Raw genomic sequence first — 10,930 nt, forward strand, 5'->3', positions numbered from 1 at the left:
GAAAACCCAACATATCTATGGAGATATACTTATGGTCTCGAGCTTTGTATGTTCATAGCTTGTGAACTTTTCGCCACGTGGCCGGCATTCATGAATTAAATGATAATGCCCAACAGCAACGGTGAGGGTCATTCAGGTAACGATTGCACCCAGCATACGTAAGACACCAATCTTGTCTTTAGCTGTCACCTACAAGGAATTGTACGATATCACTTCTAAGTGATAAGTGTGTTAAAACACACACCGTTGCCGTTAGTTTGTAGGTATGTTCATTTGGTCACAACACATAACGATCAAATAGAATCTAAGTAGTAATCTTTGAACCTTTATTCAGTGATTATGCCCTGCATGCGGCATGTGGTCAGTGAATGCATTTCACGATTACTCCAAGGCGAAGATACGTTGATGAAAAGAAGATACTCGAAGTTGTAAGGTTATAGGTACGATTAGGGTTGCCAACCGTTCTATATAAATAAATAAATAATAAAATAAATAAATATTATAGGACATTTTTACACAGATTGACTGCGCCCCACGGTAAGCTCAAGAAAGCTTGTGTTGTGGGTACTCAGACAACGATATATATAATATATAATATTTATAAATACTTATATACATAGAAAACATCCATGACTCAGGAACAAATATCTGTGCTCATCACACAAATAAATGCCCTTACCGGGATTCGAACCCGGGACCGCGGCGTAGCAGGCAGGGTCACTACCGACTGCGCCAGACCGTTCGACGAATAACATAGTACGATATATAGTATTGTACTATATTTTGGCCCAGCGTACTATATTCTAGATCAAAAATATATAGTAAGTACGCAAATCTGGTACGATACCTATTTCTCTGACATAATAACTACTCGTTTTTTATGCTCTCTCGTCTGGAGTAAGGGATACATTACTAAATATTATATGTATTTAGGTAGATTATGTAAATTTAAGACTTAGGTCTCTAGGACGAATGAGAACAAAATATGTTATTAAGCCCCATTTACACGGCGCGAGAACTTGCATGCAATACTCGATACAACGCTAATTACACAGTAAGTACGAATTAACTCAGTCTATTAGCTGATGCTGCAATATAAGGAAAATCGCATGTAAATTCTATATAATTCTTATTCGACTGATTGAGATTTAGACAACACACGAATATCGTAATACTAGTAGGTATCAGATCAACGAGATCCAAGTAAGTATTTCTTTTATTTTTATTATCTAAATTCCAACAAAAAAGCAGTGTTTTTTATTTATGTGTCTTACCTATATTACCCACATTTAGATGTGCAATGTATTTAGAAATACATATGAGGTAGGTAAGTACAAGGATATTCTTGTTAGACAGCTACAAGTATTTACATAAAACCATCTTATTACCCTTGCTTGCTTATAAAAAGTACCCTCATACTAACATCACTAACACTTATCAAGGGGGTAAGTAAACACGCGGGGTGGGGAGGGGAGGGGCAACCTTGATGCGGCGCGCGCGCAGCTGCCCGCTGGTCACCTGCTCGCGGCCATATTGCAACGCGAACTATTCTTATTAACGATTTCGGCGTCAAAAATGTTGTTGGCATTTACTCTGTCAATATCTTGTAATGTAAATTGCGTCCAACTTTCTTTTGGTGCACCTATTTGTTCAACGCGATTAAAAATATGGATATCGACGCGAATTATCGATCACAATAAAACAACCAGCATGTGGATATCTAATTTAGAAATTCATATGCATCTCAACGTGCTTAATATTTTTATGCTCGAACTACCATTTATGATCCTCGTGAACTTTGCTTGCCTATTAAAAGTTATACAGTTTGTAGTTAGTAGTGTATAAATTAAGAGTTAATTTTAAATAAAGATATAATACTTAACTTACATAATATTTAAGTATATTAAACAAATATTTCTAAAACTCTTTGGAAAATATAAAGAAACCACGTGGCAACTACAAGCTGCGAATTCAAACGATCTCAATTAATAACTAAGCATAGACAAAACATCTTCTCGAATGCATTAATAAACTTATTACTGGCCATTAACAAATCAATGGAAGTTCAGTGCACTCACAAAAGGCGGGAAAGTTTTTAAATTGATCGTTCCATTTAAATCTTGACAGCGTTCGTATTTTGAAATTCAATCGGGCAATTACACTTTCGATTTTGGCGGAGAATAAAGCGGATATTTATTTTCTTTTTAAATTATAAACTTAAAGGTCAGACCGAATATACTTTAGAAGCTCGTGTGACACTTTTACGTGCACTGAACTTAAAACTTTAACCTATAAAATGTGGAGTCGATAATTCCGAACCATTTAGCGACTAAGTAGAGTGATCGAATGGAGCGTTTTTTAAAGGTAAACGCTTGTTTAGTAGTCAGTAGGCATTTGTACCACATTAATATGGACGCATACATACCGTAAATTTTTGCGCAGTTGCAAGTATGTATTTTATTACTATCTATTACTAATAAAGTATTGAAAAAGGTATCGACGTCAGTAAAAAGTAAGTTAACTGCTTATTATGTTCTATAATTAGAATATGGATAAGTGGTCTCTTGAAGGGTAGCAAATACAAAATATCATTAGGTAGGTACGTTCGCGTGTATTTCTATCTTATTTCTGGCTATATTTCCTGCGACTGATCCTCAAAGAAATGAGTACAATATACAAATGCTATACACCTTTTGTCGTGGTCATATTTCGATTACAAGTTCAACCTGCTGCATTTTTTTTGATTGGACCCTAACCAAAAGTCCTGTCATAAACAAGATATTAAGGTAGTTCAATTTTAAACCGGGAGCAATCCAAAATCCAAACGCACAGAAACACCTTGCCGGCAAAAAAGAGGCTAACGCAGAAGGCAGGTGGAGCGCTACATTAAGGGATCTTTGGACTTCCTTATCTTAAAGTGGAGGAAATTAGTTTCTGCTAAAATATTTTAAGTTGCAACTACTAACATTACATTTATGAACAATTTAGATAGAGGACCTTTTTGAAGCTCGTCTTTTTGCACACTGACTGATGAGCACAGTGCATGCTTTGAGCGAAGTGCTTTAAATGATTAGACACAAAGTCAAACATTACCCAATTCTTTTTTTATCAAAATTCCATTCCAATCTATAACCAATTTATTCTTGAATGGTTGCCAAATATTCATGTTTTTCGGAAACTCGGCTAACTATAGTTTATAGGAACGTGTATTTCAGCCCGGCATTTCCGGTGTTTCCGGCTAATGGTCAAATTAGAAACAGGAAAATGTATTAATAGCTGAGTCACGGGTGAAATTAGACCACTACGGGCACTAGCCATTTAGCCGGGACCTTGACTAATGTGTGGCGTAATTGACACTGAATTTACACTATACATATTTAGGACAACCTACATTTAGGTACTTGCATATGTATGCGAAGCCAAACCATACAAGTAACTGTTTTATACAATTCATTATGATGGAACACATACATACCTAACCGAAAATGCAATTATAGTGAAAATAAAATGTTTACAAGGCTGGTGTTAACAAATCTTTTAAGGCATACTCGTGTATTAAGTGTGTTTAAAATTTTAGTGATATATAAATAACCTCTTACTTATTAGCTTATAATATAGATAGATAGATAATCGTTTATTCATCGCACAAGGTAATAGGTAGGTACATTTAAAATATGCATTGTAACAAAATATATATAAATATCTATACTACAAGTGTGACTAGTCAAGAATTTAAAAATTAATAATTGCATTTCATTATTTTCACATTAACATTTCATAAAATTCACTAATAGTATACACAGTCTTAATTTGCTTAATAATAATTCTTTCACTAGAGCACGAAAACCTAGGTTACTAGGTTAGTCGATTGTCTTATAAGTTTCATTTGAAACCATAATATTCTAAATATTTTAGGTAATCTCGATTAAAGACTTGCACCTGTCACTACCAATGTGAGACCGACGTAAATTAATTCATTAAATGACATCGATCCGTAAAATATACATTTTAGTAGCATTTCATAACTATTGGCCTCCACACGAACCATTTTTCAAACCGTCTTGGCATGAGAAAACTACCCTTAGTTTTTTGCCTCTAAAGGGTTGGTTAAAAAGGCAGATGTCAAGACGTTGCACATGGCTGGATTAATGATCTGATTTACCCTTTTCTTGTTATGCTAGGTACGTATATCTTTGTAGTTTTAATACGGTAGTGCACTGTACAAAGCACGTAATGCCCAATGTTTGTTATTACAATTCTTTGGGTAACATTTTGTTATATAACTACAATAGATTTCATATGTGTTTATAATGGATAAAACAAGTTGTATGGTGGTTCACATATAAAGTCGAAGTAGACAAGAAGAGCCTTATTTAATAAAATTCACAACTGTCCTTTGTCAATGAGAACTACACCTACAGATAGTAGCATATTTTATTCGAACGCAACTTCTAATTTGAATGTAACATAACTTCTGCCAAAATGTAATTATGTATTTAACTTACGTATACTTTGCATTATCTAACATCTGCATTCTATACCTTATATAACTAAACGTAGTACATAGCATAGCATGAAAACTTAACATTATTCAATTCTACCTAGATTATTGAAGCACTATGGATAAAGGACTAAAATTCATGCACAAGTTTTTAAATTTAAAAACTTTTTTTTACCTTTTTAGATACTTTGTAGTCTCAATGAAGGTTATTTTAACAAAATATATGTCAATGTTGAATAAAAGTAAGATAAGATCCATTGTACAAAGTGTACCTACAAACATGCATTATAAGTAATTTAGTGGTTGTGCTGGAGATCCGCAAGCCAATAAACATAAGTGCTATATGCGTTACCGAATATCAATTAACGGTGTTACTAAGTTACAGCGTGGCAACACTGTGACCGTGACGAGTTGCAAAAAAGCACTGTAAATTTGTTTACAAAAGTCACTTAGTCCGAAAAAAAGTAGGTAACTGTTAGGATTCTCCAAATCACGTTCTTTAGTACCTAAATATATCTTATCCGCTCAGCGTGGTATTGTATCTGTTCTATACTCTGTCCTCATCAATATAGAATGTAGAAAGTAATTTATGTACATAGTTAAATTACTGAATCATGTCATAACAGTTAAATAATAATCTAAAAAATGTATCATGTACGTATGGAAATGAAACAGAAAATTTTAATACTGACATAAGAACAATGACACCATCAAAATAATAGTTGGTCGTTGGTGGACTACGGCTACGCTGGGCCTAAATAATAAGGAAAATGGCTCACCCTCGTCGCTCTCTGCAAATGATCTAAGTTTTTAAATAAATATCTTTCTGTCATAATTATATCTATGTATGTCTGCCTTTAAATCGCCTCGCTTCGGTCATAGGCCTCCTCTGCATTCCTGAATGCCTGTCGCTCCATGTCATCTTCATCCAGTTCTCGCCAGCTTGTTGGCAGATGACATCCTTTCATCTCATGGGTGGCTTGCCACGACCGCGTGTGTTAGCGGGCTTCCACTCCAGAGTTCATCTCGCCCACCAACTATGATCTATCCTGGCAATGTACACAGCTTCTCTCCACTTTCAATGTCCGATGTCTATCAATCAATATTAGTAGAAAATTATTAGCAGTCCCTACCATGTACTCGTCTCTAATAATAGCAAGGTACTGTGGTAACACTGTGGCGCGCGCGCAGACGCGTGCGCCAACACCTGTCCCGTAACGGGACCGTCCATAATTAACCAACATATATTATATACGTGGAATTGCTGGCGTCAATAATTTCACCAGCGACCGAGCCCTTTAATGAAGATGAATACATTCTGTAATCTAGTGTGATTATTAAATAGATTAGTATCGTCATTTTTACCAGTAAGGGGAACAGCACACAATCCAAACTATTCCAAAGTAATTTTCGAAGTTCAACAATCGAAACTAAATTTCCAGTAATGAAAACTTTACCTTAAATGGATCTTGTACCTACTTAAATTATTTAATGAAAAAAATACACGTTGTAAACATGTGCATACGAAATTTCTGTGTTTACCGCAAATGTGGACACGAGCCAAAACATTCACGACAACCACAAACGAATTGAACCATCCAGTATATTTATGTCCTCGTACTCCTCGTCCCGATAACTTTGTCTACGACACTTATACTGGTCGTCAAATACTACTTTATTACCCATTATAATCGCGTCATTCATGAAGACGCGTACCTCGGCGCGTAGTGTGGTGGAATTGAAGGTTAGATTTGTCGACTTCGCGCGTCATCGTGAATGGCACGATCTAAAGGTTTGAATGAATTCAAGGCATTAATAAATTGTCTGCGTAGGCAGTCAATGTGCAGCTTCCCGTCGCACCTTGTCACCGCGGGACTTTCAGACGAAGCCAAATTACTGATCAGGTGCCCGCTAAATTGCACTCGCGCTAAAATATATACCGCAACTTGCACTTAAAAAGATACACTGGACGACTATTACCAGAATTATATGCTTTTATTTTTATGATACGGCTTAAGATGCATGTTATCTTTACTCCGTTTTGAAGTCTTTTAATCATCTAAAGTTATTTATTATTTTAAGTCTAACATACTTAACATAGTAATTACTTCAATAAATAAATGAATTAAAAAAAAAAACTCATGTTAATTGTTTTTTAATTCAATTCTGTATTTTTAAATACTATAAGTATTCGCATTGCATAATTTCAGTATTTATTAATGAAAAATACAAAGGTTAACTATTTTTAACTCCGTTAATTTGAAGGGGTGCATTTATGAGCTTGAAGTAAACTAGGTTCTTAAATAAAGTAACTTACCCTTGCCTCATAGGTAAGTAATATTCATATTTAATGGATACGAGTCTGTAAATTTGCGTCTGCAGTATTTAATTTTAATTGTCTACCAACATATTTTTAAAATATTCAAGGAAATATATAAGCAGTACCTAGGCGTTTTATGAATTACATGTCATTTTGTTATTAGCCATATCAAGAAGATAACGGAGTGTTTAAAAAAACACGGTGTATTAATATTAATTCCTAATAAAGTTGTAGCATAAAATATTAATACACCAAGGTATAGTTGTTTCCTCGCGAATGAATAATTTATTAATGGATCAGTAAGTATTTTCGCAGCTGATTGTTTGATTATTATTTCTTTTGTAGCCTTGACATTATTAACAATAACTATTTATAAAAAAAGCTCGTCGTCATAAAATAATGGAAATAGCCAAGATCTGAAAACGTCCCTGACAGCATCCTTTTATAGAGTTGTTCGTCCAATTGACATATTCGATTATGTGATAATGTGGCCACATCACGGCCACATATAGACCTGGAGATAAGTATTACATATTTTCATTACTAGCTTTTGACCCGCGGCTTCGCTTGCGTTAATTGCGGAATGCTCCATACAAACTTTCACCCCCCCCCGTTTTAGAGAAGTGGGGGGTTAGAAAGAGACAAAAAGTAGCCTATGTCACTCTCCATCCCTTCGACTATCTCCACTTAAAAAATCACGTCAATACGTCGCTCCGTTTTGCCGTGAAAGACAGACAAACAAACAGACACACACACACTTTCCCATTTATACTCGTAATATTAGTATGGATACGTTAAATATTTGTTTCACCCATGCATAATCCATTATTGAAATATAATAAATAAGACTGTAAGTCTGTACTTAAATGTAGAGAAATTATCACGAGTTCATCTCATGATATTTTCGTTGCGAATATACACGGCGAAGTTATATAATAAAATTAGCTTGCTAAGGGAAGAAAATAGCTGTACTATAGCTGAATTAAAGAAAAAGTAAAAAAAACGCTATTGGAGAAATTGCCCTAAGATATTTATCTACCTAAGTATAAGTGTAATAGAGTAGTCCAGGGGCCCGTTTCTCGAAAGGTACAAACCTTGTATTACAAGTGCGCGAACTGTCAAATCGTATGGGTTGTCATGGAAACACACTTGTAATACAAGGCTTGTACCTTTCGAGAAACGGGCCACAGGAAGCATTAGCATGTAATAATAATAACATAAGCTTGCGCGCTGCATGTAAATAGTTTTAAGTTAATAATTAGTGCCTCCCATATAACCATAATCGGTCGCCGTTCCTACGCAAATCCTCCTATTTTGTGTACACACAGGTCTTCGGGTCTCAATGCTTAGTCGCAGTACGGTCGACGTTTAGTCGCGGCGACCCAAATGGGGACGATTGGTAACAGGCACAAATGGTCACAGAAGTGACAGAAGTGTGCACTACGCGTGCACACATTGTTACCGTTTGGCGACTACTTTCCCAAAATCATTCGTTCATTTCATTCTTTTCAAATGGCGACTGTCAGAGACGTCAAAGTAAAAAAGAAATAAAATCATTTGACATTAAAATGAAATGGCGTAAGAATAAAGATAAATATTGTTTGCATTTGTAATATAATGTCGGCTAATTACCATGGCCAATTAAATTGCTCGAGTGATTTCATAAAATAAGTCTAAATTTATCAACGCGCCATCAATTTACCTCAGTTTAACCAGTAATAATATTATTGACTACTCGGTGTTTGCGTGTTATGTATATTGATTGGTGAAGTTTTAGTGCTCCGGTGCATATACTATACTGAAATAATAAAAATAATGCCTAGAAAACCAATAAAGTTGTTAAAATATGGATTAAGACGGTAATATTCCATGTAAAAAACAGTCGCCAAACGGTCACCAAACGGTCGACAAACGGTCGCAAAATGGTCGCAGCGTACACGCGTGACCGAAAGCAGTGAACATTTATTATATTTTCAAAATGGCTTCTTGTATTAATTTTTTCCAGGTATCCTCAAACTTTATAAACAATTAAATATGCCGTCGTACTCAGTTGCCCTCACTAAAGAAGATTAAAAAAAAATTTTAACGTGCGTACCGAGCTGCTGGGTTGTAAAGGATCGGGGATCATATTATTATGGTCTTCTATAGAGCAACTAGTATTTTGCGGCATTTCACAATTGACACTTGTTGAAGTAGTCGTCATTAATATTACTATCAACATTAATTTCAGCGATCTGTACTTCTTTTGTCAAGATTTTTGTATAGATAAGTGTCTACAAATTTGTAATGTTAAAGAGACATAAATAAAACGTAGTAGAGTAAATAATGTGTTTTTTTTTTTTGTAACCCAAACAAAATACTTGTAGATACGAGTGCGGAAAAGAGGAAAATCGATACGAGTAGCGATAAATTAATACACGAACGAAGGGAGTGTTTTAAATCGACACGAGTTGTGAATGTCCTTTTCGCACGTGTATCGTACGACGATTTTCAGTACCTAAATCTAAGCTAAGAGTTTCGACCAGACAAGAAATGAATCATTGCTTGATTTGCTCGCACTACTGCGTTAAAAAAAGCAGCAACTGTACTGAAAAAAACTATCATTGCGCAACAGAAATTCTATTAATATCACAGTAAATACTCTATTTCATTTGATTCCTACTTTTATTGTGTAAAGCAACACTACACTTCATTTTTATCAATAAGAATCAAAAATTATATATTTAATACATTAAGTAACTATAAAGTGCTTATCTATTTGTATTATCATTCTGCACTTTTCTTAACTTTCCCACATTTCTATAAAATGTCGAAGAGTGCTTAAATGGTCGTCGTCGTTTATTATTATTTAATTCGCTCAAATTCATATTTAAATGATTCAAAGCAACCAGTCCACAACTTCACAAGACAGTTTGAGAAACCTTCGTATTTCAGATTGTCATTTGCGGATACAGTGGTTTAGGAGCAGTTCGGTAATCAGACCTACACATGTGTGTACAAATTCTGTCAATGTCACTGTCAGAAACCGTTCTGACAGTGACAATGACAGCCACAAATTCGTCCACATGTTGTTACCGTTATGTGTGCAAACGTCGACTAATAAAGTGTCGTTAAAAGTCATTCTGACAGTGACATTGACAGCCACAAATTCGTACACATTTTGTTACCGTAACGAGTGCACACGTCGACTACATTTTGTTATTGTATCAATACGGTCGCATTGTTTGCACGACGTTACCACGCGTTATGTCACATTTGACAGTTAGTTACTGATTTGCAGATTTTGCGACTGAAATGGTTGTATGGGCTAACAAACATGTAAGTATGTATATGTAAATGTGAAAAATGAGCGCTATCTCGCCAACAAACTGCAAGACAGTTTGGCGAGAAACATAAGTGTGAATCATATAATGTAGGTACTTATTTGTTAATTAAATTTAAAAAAAAGGACCGTTCAAACTTTGCATAGTGACTTTTAAGGTCACAATAAACAACTTTTATTATGGTAAAAATGCTGAAATGCAAAAAAAAATTCGCTGATTCATACATTTCGACTGTCATGATGCCGCTCATTTCTATGGAACAGCCAAATTTTTTTCGCTATTTCAGCATTGGTCCCATAACAAAAGTTGTTCATTATGACCTCAAAAGTCAGTATGCAAAGTTTAAACGGTCCTTTTTATTTCACCTGCACTTGTCTTTTTCTAAGCGTTGTTTGTACATATAAAATATAATTTAATTTGAATTTTTATTATACGTAAATGTATCTCAAATGTTTGTCTGAATACACCTGCCGTTATTGTAGACATTCCTATTAACCCATAAATTAATAATTAATGTCTGGTTTTGTCCAGCCAATAATAAGTAATAACACTGACAATTTTTAGTGCATTGAATTGTACATTATGACAATAAGAACTTTTTAATAACGCGTATAATTAAAATAGTAGTGTGACAGACAGACAGACGGACAGAGTGGCACCATAAGATAAGGGTTCTTTTTGCTTTTTGTACGTTTTTGGTACGGAACCCTAAAAGCTAAGACTAATTTTATGCCCAAGCTTTATTGTGCATGAGAGGAGGCCTGTGCGCAGCAGTGAGACGTATAT

This window comes from Leguminivora glycinivorella, chromosome 1 (genome assembly GCF_023078275.1).
Source record: "Leguminivora glycinivorella isolate SPB_JAAS2020 chromosome 1, LegGlyc_1.1, whole genome shotgun sequence".
Lineage (NCBI taxonomy): Eukaryota > Metazoa > Arthropoda > Insecta > Lepidoptera > Tortricidae > Leguminivora > Leguminivora glycinivorella.